The following is a 22,669-nucleotide window of genomic DNA, read 5'->3' as shown; positions in this document are numbered from 1 at the left end:
AACATCCCTCTAGCTGCTGTATGGAGAATTGACTGGGTGGAGGGCAGAGAGACTGGGGGAGTGAAAGCAGCTGTTCAGCTGTTGAGAGGTAAAGCTGTGTTTAGCTCATTATCATCGCTGGCACCACACCAGCACCTTACGTTTATTGATTGCTAACTATGAATTGGGCACTGGGCCTAACCCTTTGTATGTGTTGTATCACCTAATTTTCACAGCTCCATAAGGTCCCCATTTGATAAGTTAAGCTCAGAGAAGTTACACAATTTATCTAAGGCAATTTGTCTGGCAAACGGCAGAGCCAGGATTTGACTCAGAGCCTGCCCTCATAATCGTACGCCATTCTGCATCAGTTACACACAGTGTATACATATGTGGCACCTAATACATATCTCAAAATACATGTCCTATGACTAGGTGCCTAGAGAAGCTTCTTTTCTGAACCTATTGGCATATTTACTTAATAGTCCTCACCTGATCCCTTGTCATATCAAAACCCAACATGTGGTCTTTCTCTCTTCCCTGCCTACAGGATGTCCATTCTGTCCAGCATGTTCTAAGCCAATAATGGGGCTCCCATTCTCTTTGCTAGGAACTGGCTAAGGCGAGACCAGGGGGCCTAGTTCTGGCCAGGGACGGGCGACAGAAAGTCACCATAAAGAGATGCATGGGGAAGAGATGGTGCCTCTTTTCCCTCTTGATACTATCATTAACTACAAGGAACCCCTACACCCATGGTCACCATCTTCCTGAAGAGCAGCCAAGGTGACCCATGAAAGATGGCAGAATAGGGAAAGAGCCAAAGACCTTAATGATGTCACTGAGCCTCTAAAATAACCAATTCTGAAGCTGCCTTAGCTCGGGTTTCTATTTTCCTCATGACTTAAATCAGTTGAGTTTGGAGTTTTTGTTACTTGAAGCAGAAAACATAGCAAATGAGAAAGAAGCCAAAATGTAAACAAAAACCTGATCCGTTATTTGACTGCCTTTACACACACAACATGAAAGATTAACATTGTCATCGTCCCACTTTATTTATCTAAGAACCCCAGGCTAGTCAAAGACTGAAGACTCTGGATTCCAATCCAGTGCTCATATTTAGAGAGTAATTTTCAGTTGTGGAGAACATTTAATTAAGCAGGAACCTCCATTTCCTAATTGCCCTAGATGAAAGGCAGTGGACACATAACAAGTGACATGTGTACAGGATGCTTTAAAGTTGACAAATGCATGCACACATGTCAGTTATCACTGCATAGCCATATGTGACTTGCAAAGACTTTTCACTACAACCATCCTTGAAAAAACTTAAACTGGCTTTGCCATTTTTGTGTGATATGTGACAAATGAGTGATTTGAAATTTTAAACAAATTAAGAGTATTGTATTAAATACTGTATTCAAGTTTGTTTTAATGCAATCATTAATAATATTCATAATACACAATCATTACAAAAAAACCCTTCACTTTATATCATTTAATGACGGATGGACAATGTTTAATTTTTATTAAATCATAAAAGAGAAAACATAATTTTCTGATAAATATGATAAAAAATGATATGTCATATCTGGTTTGGGGACTGAATGTATACTAAGAAGTACTTTGGGGTTTTACTCCATGATACAGCATCAAGTATAGGCAGAAACTGGTTTCCAAGAATTGGATGTATGAAATTCTGGTATTTCATGCTTAAAAAAACTATGGTTTTATTTTTACAATTTCCATGTTTTGTTTATAAATGACAGGAGGGGAAAGATTTCAGGCCGCTATTTGCAAGCACTCTGCAAATAGCACATTGTGGGTGTGGATAGAGCCTTTGTTCTCAATAAATGAAAAGCTAAATTGGACATAATTGTCACTCTATTTTCTCTCCTTAACACTGTTTTTGAAGTACCAAAGACATCTTGATGTTCCGTAGAAGAGTTTTTATCAGATGAATGTGATTTACAGATTGGCGAAGGTGATTCTGAAGTAAGATTGTAGTCTTCCCATTTTTTGCTCTTAATTATCTTGTATTTCATCATCAGGTTCCTTATGTTTCTAGTCTTTAAACACAATCTATTATGAGCATAAATCAAACATATGTCTAAGAAGAAAAACAATTTGAAATATAAGAGTCTCAACCATTCTTGCAGTCAGTGCTGTTCAGCCAAGAAATAGACCGAGTGATGGAGCCATGACTGTCCTCATTTAAACTCTACCTAACCACTGTGTGTGCTCACTTGTTATACACTGACAAGCTCGCTGTCTTTTCTTACAAATGTAAAAGAAAATTAAATAATGTATCACTTACTGATTTTTAATTAAACCTTTCATTTTGAAATAATTACAGATTCCCATACAGTTGTAAGAAAGAGCAGTCATCAAAAACAGAGTAAATACTGTTTACCCAGTGTCCTCCTATTTTTTTGTTTTTTACATCTTGTAAAACTACAGTGTAATAGCACAACCAGAATATTGACATTGATATAGTCCAAGTACAGAATCTTTCATTCACAAGGATCCCTCCTATGGCCCTTTTACAGCCACCATGTGTCTTCCTTCCCTCTGCCCCTCCCTCCTCATCCCTAACCCCTGGTGATCGCAAAACTGTCCTCATTTCTATAATGTTGTCGTCTCAAGAATACTATATTGGGGGAATGATACAACATGCAGTCTTTGGATATTGGCTTTTTTCACTCAGCATAATGACCTCAAGGTTTGTTCAAGTTGTTTCCCCTATCAGTAGTTTATCCCTTTCTGTTACAGAGTAGTATTTCACAGTATGGAAGTACATCTGTTTAACCACCTGGGTTATGTCCATTTGAGGCTATATACAAATAAAGTTCCTGTAAACATTTCTATACAGGTTTTTTATGAATATAATTTTTCATTTCTCTAGGATAAATACCCACGAGGGCAACTGCTGGTTTGTATGATGGTCACATGTTTAGTTTTTACAGAAATAGTCAAACTACTTTTCAGGGTACCTGTACCATTTTACATTCCCACCAACAATGCATAAGCAATTGTGTTTTTCTGCATTCTTGCCTGCATTTGCTGGTGTTACTTTTTTTTATTTTTAGTAATTCCGATAGGTGTGTAGTAATATCTCATTGTGATTTTAATTTGCATTTCCCTAATGGCTAATGATGTTGAACATCTTTTTACATGCTTATTTGTTATGTGTATAGTCTCTTAGGTGAAACGTCTCTTTGTGTCTCTTGGCCATTACCTAATTTGATTGCTTGGGGTTTCTTTTTTGCATGTTTGTTTTTCTTCTGTTGAGTTTTGAGAGTTCTTTATACCTTCTGGATACTAGTTTTTTGTGGATATGTGGTTTGCAACTATTTTCTTTCAGTCTACTACTTGTCATCCTCTTAATAGGATATCTTCTAGAACAAAAGTTTTTAATTTTGATATAGTCAAATTTATCTATTTTTCCTTTTATAGATCTTACTTTGGTATCAAATCTAAACCCATGATCCCAGGTATTTTTTGAAATAAAAGCTTAAGAGTTTTATATTTTACCTTTAAGTCTGTCACCTCTTTTGAGCGAATTCTTGTATGAGGTCTGAGACTTAAGGTTCACTTTTGTTTTTTCCTTAGAATGTTCAATTGCCCCGCATCCTTTCTGAAAAGGCTATCTTTTCTCCATTGAATTGCTTTGTTCCTTTGTCAAAACTCAGTTTGGCAGGAACTGCAAAGGTCCTAAAAACCAGAACAGTCTTTAAAAAGAAGAGAAAAATGAAGGACTCACACCTCCTGATTTCAAAACTCACCACAAAACTACAATACTCAAAACAGTGTGGTACCGGCATAAGGATAGACATATAGACCAATGGAATAGAACTGAGATTCCAGAAACATGCCTCTATCACCAATTGATTTTCAAAATGGAGCCATAACTATTCAACACAAAAAGAATTGTCTCTTGAACAAGTAACACCGGATCAACTGCATACCCACATGTAAAATAATTAATTTGGACCCCTATCTCACACCATTTATAAAAATTAACTCAAAACTGATCAAAAACCTAAATATAAGAAATAAAACTATAAACTCTTAGAAGAAAACACATGGGTAAACTTTCTTGACCTTGGCTTTGGCGATGGATTTTTAGATATGACCCCAAAAGCATGAGCAAAAACAAAAAATAAATAAATAGGATTTTATCAAAAATTGACATTTTTATGCATTCAATGCAAGAACATTATCAAGAAAATGGAAAGGCAACTTACAGAATGGGAGACAATACTTGCAAATCATGTATCTGATAAGTGATTAATATACTGAATATATAAATAACTCTTACAACTCAACAACAAAAACACAAACAACCCAATTAAAAAGTAGACAATTAAAAGAGACAAAGTACTTGAATAGATACTTCTCCAGACAAGATACTACAAATGTCCCAAAAGCACATGAAAAGATGCTCAATAGCTCAATATTCTTAGTCATTAGGGAAATTCAAATCACAACCATAATGAAATACCACTTTATACCCACTAGGATGGCTATAAAAGTTTGTTGTCTTTTTTTAAAGGAGAGGTGTGCCTGGGTGGCTCAGTTGGTTGAGCATCTGACTTTCATTCAGGTCATGATCTCACAGTTTGTGAGTTCAAGCCCCACATCGGGTCTCGCTGCTGTCAGCACAAAGCTTATTTCAGATCCTCTGTCTCCCTCTCTCTCCGTCCCTCCTCCTCTTGTTCTCTCTCTCTGTCTCTGTCTCTGTCTCTCTCTCCCTAAAAAATAAACAAATGTTTAAAAAAAATAAAAGGAGAATAACCAGTTTTGGCAAGGACATGGCTAATTGAAAACCTTGTACACTGCTGGTGGAAATGCAAAAAGGTTTAGATGCTGTGAAGACCAGTGTAGTCATTCTTCAAAAAGTTAAACATTGAATGACCATATGACCCCAAATTTCCACTCCTAGTTATATACTCCAAAAAAGTGAAAACAGGCTCTCAAAGAAAGACTTGCATATAAATGTTTATAGCAGCACTATTGACAAGAGTCAGAAGTTAGAAACAACACATATGTCCATCAATGGATGGGGGGATAAAAAATTTGTGGCAAATACATACAACTGAATATTATTCAGCCATAAAGAGGAATGAAGTATTGATACACGTTAAAACATGGATAAACCTTACAAATAATATGTTAAGTGAAAGCAGCCAAACACAAAAGATCACACATTGTGTGATTCCATTTATATAAAATACTAAGAATAGGTAACTCACAGAAAGAAAAACTATTAATGGTTATGGGGTTTTATTTGGGAATGATGAAAATGTTTGGAATTAGATAAAGGTGGTATTTGCATAACACTGTGAATATACTAAATGCCACTTATTTGTTCATTTTTAAATGGTTAATTTTATGTTATATGAATTTCATCTCAATAAAATACAATAAAATAATCAAGCATATTTTCTGAGTCTATTTCTAGGTTCTCCATTCTATTCTATTGATTTATGTGTCAAATTCTCTACCAATATTTTATAGTCTTGGTCACAATAGCTATGAAAGTCTTAAAATTAAGTATTTGTATTGGATAATTGGATAATGAACTTGTATATACCTACAAAAATACCTGCCTGGATTTTGATAGGAACTGTGTCAAATCTGCCTTTCAATGTGGAGAGAAATGACATCTTTACTATGCTGAGCATGCCTCTCCATTTATTTAGATCTGCTTTTATTTCTTTCAGCTCTGATTTCTTTTCTGAGCGCTTTGTAGTCTTCTATTTCTTGTTTTGTTTTGTTTTTGAGAGAGAGAGAGAACAAGCAAGTGAGGGAGAGGCAGAGGGAGAAAGAGAATCTTAAGTATGCTCCATGCCTTCATGGAGCCCATGGAGGCTTGATCTCATGACTGTGAGATCATGACCTGAGCTGAAATCAAGAGTTGGACACTTAACTGGCTGAGCCACCCAGGTGCCCCCCCTTTTTGGAATTATAAATGGTACTGTATTTTTAATTTTGGTGTTCATGTGGTAATTTCAGGTATATAGAAATACTATTGAGTTTGGTATGTTATCTTGTATCCTATAATTTTTCTGAACTCACTTATTATTTCTGTGATTTTTTTTTGTACATTACTTGGAATTCTTTATGTAGATAATCATGTCACCTTCAAATAGGGCCATCTTATTTATGATATATTTGTCTCTTATTTCCTTTTCCTGCCTTATTGCATGGGATAAAACTTCTGGCACTGTTGTTGAATAGGAGTAGTGACAGAAGACATCCTTGTCTTATTCCTGATCTTAGAGAGAAAGTGTTCATTTTTTTGTTATTGTGTGTAAGGTTAACAGTAGATATTTTGTAGGTGATCTTTATCAAGTTCAAGAGGTTCCTCTGTATTCCAATTTCTTAAAGGTTTTTATTATGAATACATTGAATTTTGTCAAACTCTTTTTCTGAATTCATGGTTTGATCATGTGATTTTTCTTCTTTAGCCTGTTACTATGGTAGATTACATCAATTTTTTAAAAAATACTGAACTAGTTTCACATCTCTGTAATAAACCCTGCTTGGTCATGGTATATAATCCTTTTCATACTTTGCTGAGCTTTCTGTTAATACTTTGTTAATGATTTTTGTGTCTATACTTATGAGGAAATTTGATCTTTAGTTTTCTTTCTTTTTTTTGTAGTGTTTCTGTCTGGTTTCGGTATCAGGGTAACATTATAAAATGAGTTAATATATGTTCCCTTCTCTTCTATTTTCTGGAAGAGATTGCATAGATTTGGTGGTAATTTGGGGTGAGTTGTAATAGTTTGTGTATTTGACAAAATGGTCCATTTCCTCCAAGCTGTAAAATTTAGTCATGTAGCATTGTTTAGGGTATGCAGTGATATCCCTTATTTTATTCCAAACATTGGTAATTTGTGTTTTCTCCCTTTGTTTCCTTCTCAGCTTTGATAAAGACTTGTCAATTTTATTAATTGATCTTTTCAAAAAGCCATCTCTTTGTTTCATTGATTATTCTCTATTGGTTTCTCTTTTCAGTTTCTATTGTTACTTTTATTATTTACTTCCCTTTGCTTCCTTTGTGTTTATTTTACTCTTCTTTTTCTGAGTTCTCAAGGTATAAACTTAGATTATTTTTTAATGTTTATTTGCTTATTTTGGGGGAGAGAGACAGGGAGAGGGAGAGGGAGAGGGAGAGGGAGAGGGAGAGAGAGAGAGAGAGAGAGAGAGAGAGAGAGAGGAAGAGGGAGAGGCAGAGAGAAAGGGAGAGAGAGAATTCCAAGCAGGCTTCACACTCTCAGCATGGAGCCCAATGCAGGGTTCAATCCCACAAACCATGATATCATGACCCGACCTAAAATCAAGAGTTGGACACTTAACTGACTGAGTCACCCAGGTGTTCCTAAACTTAGATTACTTCAGACTCTTTCTCTTTTCTAATGTATGGATTTAGTACTATAAATTTCTTTCTCACCACTGCTTTGTGTCCCACAAATTTTGATATGCTGTTTTTTTCATTCATTTTAATATATATGTTTACTTCCCTGAGAGTTCCCCTTTGACCATGGTTTTTTAGGAATATGTTATTTTGTTTCCAAGTGTTGAAAATTTTCCTGTTAACTTTCTGTAATGGATTTCTAGTATGATTCCACTGTGGTTGCAGAACACACAAGGCGTGATTTAAATTCTTTTAAATGTGCTGAGGTCTGTTTTTGGCCCAGGATATGGTCTACCTTAGTTCATGTTCTTGAAAAGAATGTATATTCTGTTATTGTTGGGAAGAGTGTCCTATAAATGTTGATTAGATTCTCTTGGTTGATGGTGCTGCTGAGTTTTCTATACCCTTGCTGATTTTCTATCTAATTATTCTATCATTTGTTGAGAGAGGGGCATTGAAATCTCCAACTATAATTGTGAAGTTGTCTGTTTTCCTTTCTGTTCTCTCAGTTTCTGTTTCACATATTTTGCACCTCTGTGGTTTGGTGCATACACATTCAGGATTGCTATGTGTTCTTGGTGAACTGAACCTGTTATCATTATATGATGACTCTCTCAGATTTTCTTTGCTCTGAAATCTATATTATCTGCTATTAACATAACCAGTCTGACTTTCTTTCAATAATGTTTGCATCCTTTTACATTCAACCTCCCTATATCATTATATTTGAAGCGAGTTTCTTAAAGATGGCATATAGTAGATCATTTTTTAATCTACTCTGAGAATATCTGTTTTATAATTGGTATATTTAGACTATTGAAATTTAATTGATATGTTAATGTTTAAGCCTATCATTTTATTTTTTGTGGTGTATTCCATTTTCCATTTCCCTTTTTTTTTCCTGCCTTCTTGTGAGGAACACATATTTTTAAAGTTCCATTTTGATTTATCTGTGTTTTGGAGTATATCTCTTTATACAGATTTTTAGTGGTTGCTATATTACATCATCTATACATAATCTATATAGTTTATTGGTTTAGCAATTTTATCAGTTCAAGTACAGGAACTTTACTTTCCTTTACATCTCTTTACATTCTCATTCATAATTGTTTTAAATATTTTCTCTACATACACTTAGAACTACATCAGACACTGTAACAATCTTTGCTTCAAACATGAAAAATAATTTAGAAAATTTGAGAAGGAAAATCTGTTGTATTTACCCACATTTTTGCTCACATGTTCTTTCCTCCTTCTTGATATTTCAAGATTACTTTTTTATTAATTGTTTACCTTTTAGAAAACTTTCTTTAGATTTTTTAAGAGTAGTTCCACTGGAGGCAAAGTTTCTTTGCCTTTTCCTGAGATATTTTTCCTTTTCCTGAGAATGTCTTCATTATCTCTTCATTCCTGAAAGGATATTTTCTCTGGTTATAGGATTCTGGGTCAACAGGTTTCTTTCACTGGTCCAAAATGTTGTGCCACTTCCTTCTGGCCTCTTTTGTTTTGTTTTGTTTTGTTTTTTAATTTTTTTTTTAACGTTTATTTATTTTTGAGACAGAGAGAGACACAGCATGAACGGGGGAGGGGCAGAGAGACAGAGACACACACAGAATCGGAAGCAGGCTCCGGGCCCTGAGCCATCAGCCCAGAGCCCGACGCGGGGCTCGAACTCGTGGACGGCGAGATCGTGACATGAGCTGAAGTCGGACGCTTAACCGACTGAGCCACCCAGGCGCCCCCTGGCCTCTTTAACCTCTGATAGGAAATCCTCTGTCATTCATATTGTTTTGACATATAAAGTATAATTTTCCTTGCTGTTTTTAAGATTTTTTGTTTTTAGTTTTCAGAAGTTTGACTATGATGATGTGTCTTGGTATGCATTTTTTTTGGATTTATCATCTTTGTCGTTGCTAACCTTTTTGAATCTATAAATTAACTCTTTTACTCCATTTGGGATGTTTTCCATCATTATTTCTTTGGGCATTTTTTTTTTAAGCCTTGACCACTTTCTGCTCTCCTTCCAGGACTCTGATAATACAAATGTTAGAGTTTTTTTTCATAGTCCCACAGTTTCCCGAGACTCTGTTAACTTCAGTCTATTTTCTGTATATTGTTTAGATGGAGGATTCCATTGTTCTGTCTTCATCATTTCTTCTGTCCACTCCATTATGTGCTGAGCCCATCCATTAAAATTTTTATTTCAGTTATTATATTTTTCAGTTTTAACATTTTCATTTGGTTCTTCTTTGTATCTTCTACCCATTTGTTGAGGTTTTTTGTTTCTCCTTGTTTCAAGTATGTTCATAATTGCTCACTGAAATGTTATCATGATTGTTTTAAAATCTTTTTAGATAATTCTAATATTTCCATTATGACAGTATCGGCATCTGTGATTTTTTTCACTGTTTGAGGTCTTCCTGGTTCTTTGTATGATTAATGATTTTGGAATGAAACCTGTATATTTTGGATGTTATGTTTTGACACTGTGCATCTTATTTGTTTTCACCCTTATTGAAGTATAACTGACAAACAGAGTATTCTATTTCTTAAAGTACAATGTGATTATTTGACATAGGTAAACTTCGTGAAGTGACTACCATAGTCAGGTTAATCAACACTCCTCAATCTTACTGAAATTTATTTTAGCTGGCTTCTTCTGACATTGGTCCAGTAAAAGAAGGGGGAGTGGTGTCATAGATGTCAAGTGGGTGTAGAAGTCCAGGCTCCCTATTCAGCTTCCACCAACACCTTAGCGGAGGAGGACTCCTTATTGCTGATGAGGAGGGGTGGCAATTCCACTTCCCACTTAGGCTTCCCTGGCAGAGAGGGAATGGAGTGCCACATTACTGCCCACCCATGCTTACTACTGACATCATGGGGTGAGGAGAGGTGGAACGAGTGTGACCTTGTCACCAAGGGAGAGACAGAGGTGGTAAGTCCTGACTCCACTAGACCTCCTCTGACACCATCTCAGCAAGAAAGGAGTTCCTTGTTCCTGCCAGGTAGAGTGGAAGCCCAGACTCCCTACTTAGCCTTCTCTGACACCATTCTGGTAGGGGAATTGTGGCACCTTATCAAAATCTGGGTTCCCCTACTTACACTTTATTGGTGTGAACAGGGATGGGGTGGGGCTAATAGGCTTTTTTCTATGGTACTTGCCTGGAGTAGAATGTTTAGTGTCTAAAAGTTTTCTGTTTTGTTAGGCTGTCTCCTTTCCTGGTTCTATGCTATAGAGAGCTGGCTTTTGTTGGGGCTTTTTAGTCATACCTGCTGGCATTTCCAGGTTGTTGGCTTCTTCAGTTCCAAGTCTGGGACACATGAGGCAAAAAGAAAACCCAGAGAACTCACCACTGTGATGTTCCTTCAGTCCTGGAGTACTATGCATCTGCCTTCTTCTCTTCACCTTCCAGAGTCTGCTTATGTTTGTTTCATATATATCGTCCAAGGTTACTAAGTTGTGCTTAGAGGAAAGAGTAGAGAAAAAAATCTGTCTTCTCTATCTTCCCAGAAGTGGAAATCCACTCATTGATTGTTTTGAATTAATAATTTTGAATTGTTATGGATCCTCTGGAATACCATCAGTCAAGAGGTACTGACACAGATGATATTGGCTGAGATTAGTGATATGTCAGACATGTTATTAAGAAAATAACTGTACAGTGGTGTCCTCATGTCCTGTCCCTCTACATTTTTTTGTCTGTCTTTCTGCAGAGAGGGCCTTCATATTCTATAGCAAGCAGCCTGAAAATAGATTTCCTGCAGGCCAAATGGATTATAGAGCATTGTCTTCTTCACCAAGAACTTAGGTTTTTATAATTTTTTTAAATTTTTATTTATTTTTGAGAGAGAGAGACAGAGCATGATCAGGGGAGGGACAGAGACAGAGAAGAAGACACGGAATCTGAAACAGGCTCCAGGCTCTGAGCTGTCAGCACAGAGCCCAATGTGGGGCTTGAACTCAGGAACAGCAAGATCATGACCTAGGCCAAAGTCAGACTCTTAACCAACTGAGCCACCCAGGCACCCCAAGAACTTAGCGTTTTATATATATATATATATATATATATATATATATATATATATATACACACACACACATGAATATACATGGTTTATATATAATCAATATGTAATATACATTACATATATTGCCTCTACTTGGTATTTTATTGATCTATTTTATTCTTTAAAAAAAAAAACATAGGAAGGAGATCATGGACATCTTACTGCCATCCCATGTGTTCTTTAGGTCAAAGTTGGAGTGGAAAGCAGCCCCCTGCTATTTCACATATGAAGGTAGTTAAGAAGTAAGAATGCATTGGTTTTAGGAGGCCTCAATGATAAGTCGTAGGCATGATGTACTCTGAGGATCAGAATTCTGCAAGGGGATGAAATAACTAAAACTCAACAGGACTCCTACGGTCAGAGAGGACAAGATGATCTCTAGACAGTACTGTGTTTGTATGCTTGATAATGGTGATTTTTAAGTGAAATAATCCAACTGTTTCCACAACAAATCTGGAAAAGACACATCCCCATTGTTCATACATGGAAACGTGTGGATTTGGAATTCTACCAGCTCCTTAAAATTTCCTTGACTCCTCCCTCCTAAATTTGCAAAACCAGTGAAAGTACCACCATTCCTTCTTCCCCTAACAAAATCCAAGGGAGTACAATTTAAGTTACATGGAGAGAGAAGAAAAAGCCCTACTGTGGGCATGAATGACCATGTGTGAGGGTAGGAGGCAGTAAACTCCTGCAGTCCAGTGCCAGCTCTTAGTGCATGGCACCATGTGGGCAGGGCCTCTCTCTTGTCCACCACTGAGTCCCCAGGACCCACATTAGCACTTGGCTCATCACAGTTCCTCAATAAATAAGTGTTGAATGAATGAATGAATGAATGAATAAACAACTTAGACTGTTGGTACAAACGACCACTTTATAGAAGATATTTACTGAGTCCTGGTGATATGCAAGATAAGATTCAGACCCTAAGACTCAGAAGCCCCAGAACAGAAACCCAAGCTCAAATTGCTTACCCAGTAAAACATCAGGGGAACGCTCAGCAGCCTGAGCACTCCATGAATGGGACAGGCCATAAGGGTTGTGGGAGTTCAAAAGATATGCCTTGGCCCTAAGTGGTCAGGAAGGCGAGGCTGTGGGCTCCTCAAGGACACAGACAAAGTCTTAACATTTCTAAACTCCCAATGTCCAGTACAGGGTCTGGTTCAAAGCAATCACTCAGTAAAGGCTTACTGAATGGCAAAAGAATGAAACCACCTGGCTCTCCTACTGGCAAGCTATGCAACCTGAGACAAGGCATCTAACTACGCTGTGCCTCAGTTTCCTTTTCTACAGAACAAGAACAATAAGAGAACCTACCATTTAGGATTGCTCTGAGAATTAAATGAATTCATATATGTATTCATTTAGTGCAAAGCAAGCACTATGTAAGTATTGGCTGCTACCACTATTATTATTACTATGCAGAAATGAATGGACAGTCTTGAATAGGATCTTGGAGAGGATGGTGATAGATGGAGTATGGGGAGACTGGAACCAGCAAAAGCAAATGTGCAAAAACAGGAATAAAAATTTCTGTTATTTATTGAATACCAACTGAATACCAGCACTTAATTCCCTTAACAGCTGCATGAGGAAAATACTGTAATTATCCAGAAACTGAGGCTTAGAGAGAGGCTAAGCGACTTGCTCACAGTTGCACAGCTGGTAATGAGTACAGCTGGATCTACTGTTCAGCTGGAATGGAAGCGTGAGTAGAAAGACAGCAAAAAGCAAAGGCTAGAAGATGGATAGCAGCTGGAGTGTGGCAGGGGAGTTTGGGCTTTATGCTATAGAAGAGCAGCAGTGACAAGATGAAAGCCAGCCCTTGGAAGATGGCCCCATTAATGATGTGACAGGTCAGAATGGACTTGACGTCTTACCTCCTCCAGCTACAAGCTCGTTTCTCGATTCTCTGTCCCATGCCTGCACTGGCCCCAAACAGTCTTTTGATCCTCATTACTCCTCTGAAACTGCTCTTGTACGGTCACGCACAACCTCCAAGTGGCCACATCTAGGGGAAAATTCTCCATCCTCATCTTACCTGACTTGCTTATTCACTCAACAATGTTCTTTTGTGAGCAGCTGCTAGGGGCCAGGTCCTACTTCAGGGGCTGGAGATCAAGCATAGAATAGAACATAATAAGGTCCCTGTGCACATGAACTTGCAGTCCAGTGATCAGCCTATCGCTTCCTGTGTTAGCAATGTTTCCTCCACCCACCTTCTGAGATATCACTCTCCCTGGGCTTCTTTCTCCCTGGTACCCTGGTCATTCCTGCTCAGTCTGCTATGCTGGTTCCTGTTATATCTCCTTCCTCTAAATGTTGACAAACTCTGGCTCCTAGATCTGGGATCTCTTCTCTGTCTTCACCCACTATGTTGTCGTAGAGTGCTTTGACTCCATGGCCTTCATCCCCTGGTATGAGATGAAAGCTCAGACTTGTGTCTCCAGCCCAGACTTCTCTCCTGAGCTGCAGCATCCAACCTCCCTGAGCATCTCCTCCTGAAGAGCTAACAGGCATCTCGGACTTAGGGGGTTCAAGCCTGAATTCCTGGCCTGGCTACCCCCAAAGCTGCACCACATAATATTTTTCAGATCAGCTGGTGAAGAGAAGCTCTATCCTTCCAGTGGCTCAGTCCAAGCCCTAATGCCATCCTCGCTCTTCCCTTCCCTCACATCTCAATCCAATCTACCAGCCAATCTTCTCAGCTCCTCTTCCCCCAAACCAGACAGCTTGTCACTGCATTTGCAGCCATGCCCCCATTGTTGCCAGCTACCATCAACACAGCTGCATCACTGAGCTCCTGCTCCATCCACCCACCCAGGACTATTCTCATAACAGAATTCAGAGTTGTCCTCTCCAACATCAGTTGGACTATGTCATTCCCCTTCCTCACCCCTCTCCTGGAGACTTCTAATTTCACCCCAAGGAAAATCCCAAGTCCTCACAAGGGTCTATAAGACCCTCCACAATGAAGCTTTACATTGCTCTGACTTGTGCCCTCCTCTCTCCCCCTTCCATACTCTGTTATAGCCACACTGGCCTCATGGTGATTCCTGCAGGCTCCAGACCCCTCCTGCCTGAGAACGCTCTTCCCTCAGACACCCACTGAGTTAACTCCCTTCTCTGCAAAGCTCTGCAACTCCACAAGGCCTTTCCTGACAAGCCTACTTAAAACCTCCACTCCTCCCCGTCCTACTATGGCCTGTCTCCTTTCCCTACTTTATTCTTTTCCCATGATACTTATTTTCTTCCAACCATCTCTATAGTTTGCTTTTGTTGATCTCTTCCCACTGGAATATAAGCTCCATTAAAGCTGGACTTTTATATATTTAGTTGATTACTGTGTCCTCAATCCTGACATGAGTGTGGCAATAGATCCATAAGTATATATTGATTGGATAATTTAATACATGAATGAGGACATTCAGATTCAGAGAGGGGAGGGTCTGTGGATAGCCCATCAGGTTCTCCCCAACCCCAAGTGAACAGAAAAGATGCATGAAGCTCATAGGGTAACCCTGGAGGACACTGGAAGGTCGCAACAACCCTAGCCCCTTCCGTGAGAGGGGCCCTCACCCTGTCCTCAGAGCCTGCCTTGCTTCCAAAGCAAACTCAGAGCTCTAAGGCAAGTTGGAGAGTTCCAGGCAGGGCAGGATCTCTTGGAGAAGAAGGGGAGGGCCTCTTAAGGGCAGAGAAGGGCAATGCACAGGAGGAGCCCCCATGGAATGGAGCTTGCAGCCAGGCCTTTCTTAGGGGGAGTTCCTTCTCCCTCTACACTACCTCTCACAGCTCAGCCTCAGGTGGGGCCACAACAAGGGGAACACACAAACTTTCATCTACTGTCTCTGTGCTACCAGTCCAGGACCGAGCCGGGTGGGAGACAAACGGCCATCCCCAGCCACAGTTATTTCCCAGAAACGTAGAAGGATCAGCACCAGGGACAGGGACATTCCCCAGCCCCATTCTCCTTGCCCAGACTCTGTGAACCAGTGTAAAGAGTAGAACTGACTTTTTCGAAGAAGAAGGACTCTGCACTGGTTCTGATTAACATTAAAATGCAAGCCCCATTCACATCCACCACAGGTACGTTAAGCAAACACAAAAGTGACAACAGGCACAGCACAATGACAGAGGAGCCTATGGTTTTCACGGTGACAAGGTGCGCCTTGCCCACATGCCATCGTTAAGGCTTTTCACTCTGATGATGCGTGAAATTATCCACCCTGACGGAGCGGCGCCTACTTTCATGCCAACTAGCAACATGGCATCCTTTCATTATCCCCTTGGTCACAAACCCACCTGGAGGGGTGTGATTAATGCGAATCTCATAAAACCTGGGGGAACAGGCCATCCCTGGTGCCCTATAAGAGTGAAATTGCCATTCATAGTGGCATAAATCACCATGTGTCAATCCCTGCTTCCTCACTGTCACACCTTGGTGAGCCACCCCATGGTCTCCAAGATGTGACACGGTTTCTAGGACAGCAGAATCTGCTGCTCTCAGGGACACCTTATACCTAACTTCAAAGCAAGGTCAGAGTTTAGCTATGATTATCCCAGCACCCTCCTGGCTCTGGGACTTCCTAACAGGGCACAGAAAGGAATGGGGTGTTTACAACAGAGGAAATGCTAAACGTGGAGAGCAATGGCCTGACTCATTTCACAGCTGTAGTCTTTTCTGATTTGTTCGTAATTTTCTACACTACTGCTTCCAATTTGATACTGTCTGGACCGAGGATGACAATAAGAATGGGATAACAGATGATGAGCTCAAAATACGGAGCATGATATAGTCACCCTGAACGTATGTACAATCAATATGTCACTTGCAAGAAGGAGCCATTGGCCGCTGGGCAAAGTTGGGAATGTAAAATGTCACAGAATTCAAGATGCATTTCTTATGTACTTAGGAGCCGTCACCTTAGCTGCCTTGCTGCTCTGGAAGGGAAACGGGCTTAATGTTTCATAATCAGTTACCGTAGACAAATGAATTAAAAGTCCACAAAGAGTGCTGGAAGGACTCTTCCAAGTGACTCCTTGTGCTTTGCATGGCAGAGGTGCTCTGTACTATGTGGTACCTGTTGTGCACTGCACAACTCCATGGGCACAATTTCCCTAGAGAACAGTGTGAAAAAGCACCTCCTGGAGCCATGGGATCATTACTGTACAACCATAAGCAGCAACCCTGTGGTGTTTGAGCAACTTGGAGTCAATATTCCTAAGAGCTTATGGGAGCATCACAGAGATGGATCACAAAGACCCCACACACAGTGCTCTTTTTGACAGACTGGAAAATCCATGCATAGACCTATGAATTGCTAGTACAGTTAACTTTCCGTTACCAGCCTTAGGAGGGCAAGGGGCCACTCCATTTATTCAAAATATTCTGGTTATAATAACTAACAATTACAATAATATCTAATTTCTACTATATAAAAATATGCATGTTTTAATCATTTTATTATTTGATTATCATTAAAACCCCCCAAACTTGACAACTCCTCTAAATATGACCTATCTGTGTTGAGAGCCACTTCAATAAGCTTTTAGGAAGACAGTATTATACAATATATCAAAAAATAAGATTTTAAATATCCTGTGACTGGGGCTTCTAAACCTGAGAATTAACCCTATAAAAATAAGTCAAAGTATAAAAATACATTTGCGTGTGTGTGTGTGTGTGTGTGTGTGTGTGTAGGTACACACATATATACAAAGATGTTTATTGTAGTATGGCTTTTAATTTTTAAATTTTTAGAATTTTATTTATTTTTGAGAGAGACAGAGCATAAGTGGGGGAGGGGCAAGAGAAAGGGAGACCCAGAATCGGAAGCCGGCTCCAGGCTCTGACCTGTCAGCACACAGTACTATGCAGGGGTCAAACCCACAGACCATGAGATCGTGGTTTGAGCTGAAGTCGGACGCTAAACTGACTGAGCCACCCAGGTGTCCCTGGCTTTTAATTTTCAATAGCAAGATAAAGGAAATTATTTGAATGTATGTTAAGGGGTTTGCTGAATGAATTAACAGTATATGCATAAAATGAAATACCATGAAGTATTTAAAATCATGCACGACAGCTACGAGTACTTGTAGAAGTCTCTCTCTCTCTCTCTCTCTCTCTCTCTCTCTTTCTCTCTCTCAATCTCTCTCTCTCTGCATTCACAGCTGCTTCCCATCCTTCTAATGTTTGGGGAATTAACTGTGTTAGGATACCCTCTCCCCAGGATAGTAGCCAGAAGTCCCACCTCCCAGCCTCCTTTGCAGCCAGGACTCAGGTATGTATGTAACCTGTTCTGCCAATGAGCTGCAACACACAACAATTCAAGAAGGAAATGCGGAAGCAGGCTCAGAGATGGGCAGCATTTTACTAGTGAGGAGCATGGTGGAGCTTGCCTGCCTTAGAACCTGTAAGGCTGAGTTTCTGACACATAAGTAGTATCAGGGCTAGTGGCAGGGATGATTCCAGCTAGGATGCAGTCCCAGGAGGGCCAACTGCAGCACCTAGGGCTTCCTGGAGGCATTTTCTTATCAGGGCAGTTGTGCAGCATGGGTCTGGCCGTAGTTCCTCGAAGCAGAGCTCCGAACACAGTTCTTTGACCCCAACATGTCTGCAAGATGCCTGATCTGCTTCTATTAAGCTCCTTTCTTCTTAAGGAGCAGAATTAGCCTGCACTGCCTGGAAAGACATCTAGGATATAGGTATCCTTGACGTCACAATTTCAACTCGCAAATAGACCACACTTCTGAATACCACACATGGGGGCCCCATAAGTCGCCACTCTGGTGCTGGATTTGGACTTTCAGAACTCAACAGAAGGAGGTACACTCGAGGGCTGCAGGGTGGCACTGACTGCCAGCCCTCAATCCAGGTTAAAGAGCATGGCCAGGCAGGTTTGTACAATTATCCGTGAATGTTTTATCACATCATGCCCTTGTTGCCTTATAAAAGTGAATAGGAAGAGAAATTAAAATGTTGATATTTACAACAAGAAGACAAGGTTTTAGAGGCTTAATAAAATTGAAACAAATCACTGGGGCACCACAAGGAGAAAGTCTTTAGCCTTGATTTGTTACTCATCGGACTTATGCTTGTGGACTTCGCGCTCACCTGCAAAGTGGAAGAACAAATGGTGAAAATATGAACAAGATGGCAGAATAATTGAGAGCTGTGAGATACCAATCACCTTAGAAAATGTATGTCAATTATTCACTTTTGCATATTTAACTTGTGAGCATCATTTCAGAAATGTATTCTGAAAAAATATGTAAAAGCAAGAGACGGTTCATACATTCTAAGGTAGAATAAGTAGGATACAGGAAGGTAGCTGTAGGTTTGACCCCAGCTTTCAAGCATACATATATGTGTGTATGTGATACAGATATTAAAAACTTTGGACATGGGGGGTGCCTGGGTAGCTCACTCAGTTAAGCGTCTGACTCTTGGTTTTGGCTCAGGTCATGATTTCATGGTTCGTGACCTTGAGCCCCAGGTCGGGCTCTGCGCTGACAGTACAGAGCCTGCTTGGGATTCTCTCTCTCTCGCTCTCGCTCTCTCTCTCTCTCTCTCTCAAAAATACATCAATAAATTTTTAAAAAATTGGACATATACTCTGCCAGTGCTGAAAAGCCAGCTCTGTGGGTTGAGATGGTAAAGGAATCTCATTGACTATTCCACATAGCCTTGAATTGTTTGAAATTCAAACAATTCTTGTTTCAATGAGAAGTTTTACTTACTATTATAACCACCAAACTTTAAAGGTATTTCTACGATCAAGAAAAAGTATGATGGTTCTTCAGAGCTTTTCTGGACCTGGGGCCATTGTGTCTTAATCAGGAGACCTCTGTTCTGTCCTGGACGTTCCTTCAGGCCTTGTGTCCACCAGGCCACCCTTGTGGGGCTTCTGTCTTGACTCCCCAAACTGGGCGCTTGGCACACACTATCACGGTGGCCCTCTGGAGTTTTTTACAATGGACAGAGGGCTCAACCCACAATCCGGGGCAGAGCGGCTTGCCCGGTGGAAGGCGTCCCTCCCAGAGAGCTGTCAATAGACCCAAGAACTACGCCCTGTCTTAAGAGAAACTGCTCAATGATGTAGTACAGCATGAACAAGACTAATTGATTGTCCTGCCTAATAAAGTGAGATCCTGCCCCAGAGGCAGCACAGGCCACAGAGCTCACAAGGATCAGAGAGAAAACAGAGTGAAGCTGGCCTTACCTCATGCTTAGCAGGAGGGAGGCGAGAGCCTGGCAGGCAATTTAGGAAGACACAAAACAGCATCAGAGAAGACCCAAGGACACAACAAAGCTTTTCTAACTCTAGCACTTTACGGGGAGACAACTCATCCTTTCTCACATTTCCAATGCTCATTTTATTATGCCAGTAAATAATAAAAAAAGAAATTCCTTAAATGCAACTTATCAAACTGAAAGGACAGTGGGAGAAAGGGCAAGGGTGTCATACTTTGTCAACTGTGTCACTCCCAGGGCCACAGGGATGTTCTTTGCTAGGAGATGGAGCGTGCATTCGGCTCGGTGCCAGGCTGTTCCGGGGAGACACCTCATCTATGCTTTCAGCTGGAGTGGCTCTTTGGTCACTCAAGTTCTGGCTCACTGAGAAAGATAATTCTAGTTCTCATCCTCTCCTTTGCTCCATGATGCAAGTAAAAAGTTACGGTTTTCTCTTTCTTTATACTCCTGTAGCAGGGACAGGGATTGACCCCATGAAACCCACAGTGGAATGAAAATTCCTGCTGAAGCCCCCTCCCTGCCTACTAGTATTGCCTCGGTGGGCTTCAGCCCCTGCTCTCCACAAGCCTCTCCCTCTGCCACTGTTCAGCGTCTGCATCCTCCAGAGCCTTTGCAAAGCTGGCTCAGTGGCTGGGCTTTTCCTATCCCCAGCATTCAGAGGGAAGACAACAGTAGTGCCACTGTTAGAACCACTGAGGTAGACTCCCTGCCTACATGGAAGTGGCAATAGGAGGGGAAGGAGGAAAGGAGAGATCAACCCCACATTTCTTATTTACTGCTCACTTGTATTAGAGCAGGTGACAGCCCCTTCTTCCCCCTGCTTCTCTGATCCCAGACTTGTTACTGGTGACCTGCTTTGTTTGTTATTTGCCACTTGCTTCTCACCCAGGCCCAGGCCCTGTGTTCTTCCCAGCTCTGTGCCCCAGGAGGCTGACCTCTATGAGCCATGGGCAGCACCTACCAGTTCCCTTGTCCTCTGGCTCTGGTTGGGTTCTACCCATGCAAAGCACCAGTAGAGAGAGGCTGGGTCTTTCTCTACTCCCTCCCTGCTTTTACATCATCTCTCCCTGACCATAGCTCCTCCTCCATAGCTTAGCTCTCATGGGGCTCTGTCAACATTACATCCTCCCCCTTCCCCTTTGGTCCTATAGGTGGTAATAGCTTCCCACTGGTGACCTCACCACCCCTGTTTCTCCCCTTCACCTTTCCCATACCAATATCAGTAGTCTTCTCATTAAAACCTCTTCTTTTGATCCATCTGGGTGAAACCTGTTTCCTTTCAAGATCCTGATATATCGGCTTTCCTTTTGCATTAGGGAGTCTGTTTTTTCCTCCTCCATGGGAGATGCAGAGGGTCTCTGAACAAAGAGAAGGCCCGAGAGATACCACTGGTGCTGGGATGATGGGCGAAACACACACCTGAGGTGTGGGTAAATGCTAATGCAGCAGGCTGAGCACCCACTTGGAAAGGACACCTTTTGCCTTTAGGCAAATATGTCGAATCACGGGTAAGGGTCAATGAGGAAAACTGCCTCGCTTCTCTGATCACAGAAGTCCTGGCTGTTATGATTTATTCATTCATTCAACATTTTTTGGAGCACCTACCAGGTACCAGGCACTTCACTAGGTACAGTGAGCTGACTTGCGGCCCATGAAAAGATAACTCCACGTCCAAATCCCCAAAACTTGTCAATATGACCTTAAAAGGCAAAAGAGGTGACTAACAATTTTGAGAGGAGGAGTTTATCCTGAATGATCCGGGTGGGCTTTAAATACAATAATAAGTGTCTGTAAAAGAGTAAGGGACAGGGGAGATTTGACAGAAAGAAGAGGGGAAAGTAATGTGACCGTGGGGGCAGAGCCTGGATACAGGTACAAGCCAACAAGTGCCTGGAGCCACCAGAAGCTGGATGAGGCAAGGAAGGATCCTCACTAGAGCCCTGGAAGGGAGCCTGGCCCTGCTGACATCTTGATTTTGGACTTAAGATCTTCAGAGCTGTGTGAAGACAAATTCCTGCTGTTTTAAGCCACCCAGTTTACAGTACTTTGTCATGGCAGCTCTAGGAAACTCATACACTAGGTTCTGAGGATGCAGCAGTAATCAACACATACATAGTCCCTATACTTGGACTATATAGTCTAGGGGAACAAACAGGTAATGAAAACCTAAACAAAGAGAAATCATTACAAACTGTAATGTATTCAGTCATGTACTGAGAGGAAAATGTACAGTACCTTATTTAGATTGGTGGTCAGGGCAAGCATCTTTGAGAGGTGACCTTTGAGCTTAGACTTGAAGGATGAGAGGTAGCCAGACAAAGTAAGCTCTCAGGGAAGAGTGTCCAGGCAGAGGAGACAAACGAACAGCCCAGAAGTGGGGAACAAACTCGCATGTTCTAGAAAAACAAAGAAGTCAAGTGTCACTGGAATGTGGTCAGAGGGGTAAGGAGGGCCAGGACACAGACTTAGGGGCCATAGTAAGGTCTTGGCATTTTATTCTGTGGTGAAAAGGCATCTGGTGGTTGAGGCTGGAAAGCTGTGAGACAATTTAAGGTTCTATGTCAATCCCTTCTGTTATCGGTGAGAAATAGCTTGGAGGGGGATCTAGGGAGACCAGGGTAGCCAGTTAATAGACCACTGCGGTCTTCTAGATAAGCAATGAAGATGGGCTACGGTGACCCCTCAGAGATGGAGAGAAAAGGATGAACTGAAGACACATTTGGGAGATAGAACTGTGGAGAATCGATGGATGTGGTGTATGAGAGAAAGACATTAGTGAATGATGATGCCAAGATATTGAGTAACCAGGCGGATGCAGTACCATTTACTGAGATGAGAAGATGGACATGGTGAGGAAGACAATAGCACAGAGAGGAATCTGGAAATGTCCTCCTACATCCTTTACCATGTCAATAAAGTCTTTCCAGATATGGAAACCTAACCCA

At 40.8% G+C, this 22,669-nt stretch overlaps 1 protein-coding gene across 2 annotated transcripts in view; it reads right to left on the bottom strand.

Moving 5' to 3' along the window:
• Positions 1-22,669, bottom strand: part of FSTL4 (follistatin like 4) — a 580,824-nt gene that overhangs the window by 411,729 nt on the left and 146,426 nt on the right. Inside the window, exon 1 of one of the 2 annotated variants that reach the window (XM_019422002.2) lies at positions 21,960-22,108. The exons of the other annotated variant lie outside the window; for it this stretch is intronic. The gene's annotated coding sequence lies outside the window, so the exon portion shown is untranslated. Of the gene's footprint in view, positions 1-21,959; positions 22,109-22,669 lie in introns of those variants that run through there. 2 annotated transcript variants of the gene reach the window in all.

Source organism: Panthera pardus, unplaced genomic scaffold, assembly GCF_024362965.1.
Source record: "Panthera pardus isolate Hobbes unplaced genomic scaffold, ASM2436296v1 HiC_scaffold_2, whole genome shotgun sequence".
In the NCBI taxonomy this organism is placed as follows: domain Eukaryota; kingdom Metazoa; phylum Chordata; class Mammalia; order Carnivora; family Felidae; genus Panthera; species Panthera pardus.
Note: the sequence above shows the minus strand (reverse complement) of the source record. Positions and strands in the feature narration are given on the sequence as shown.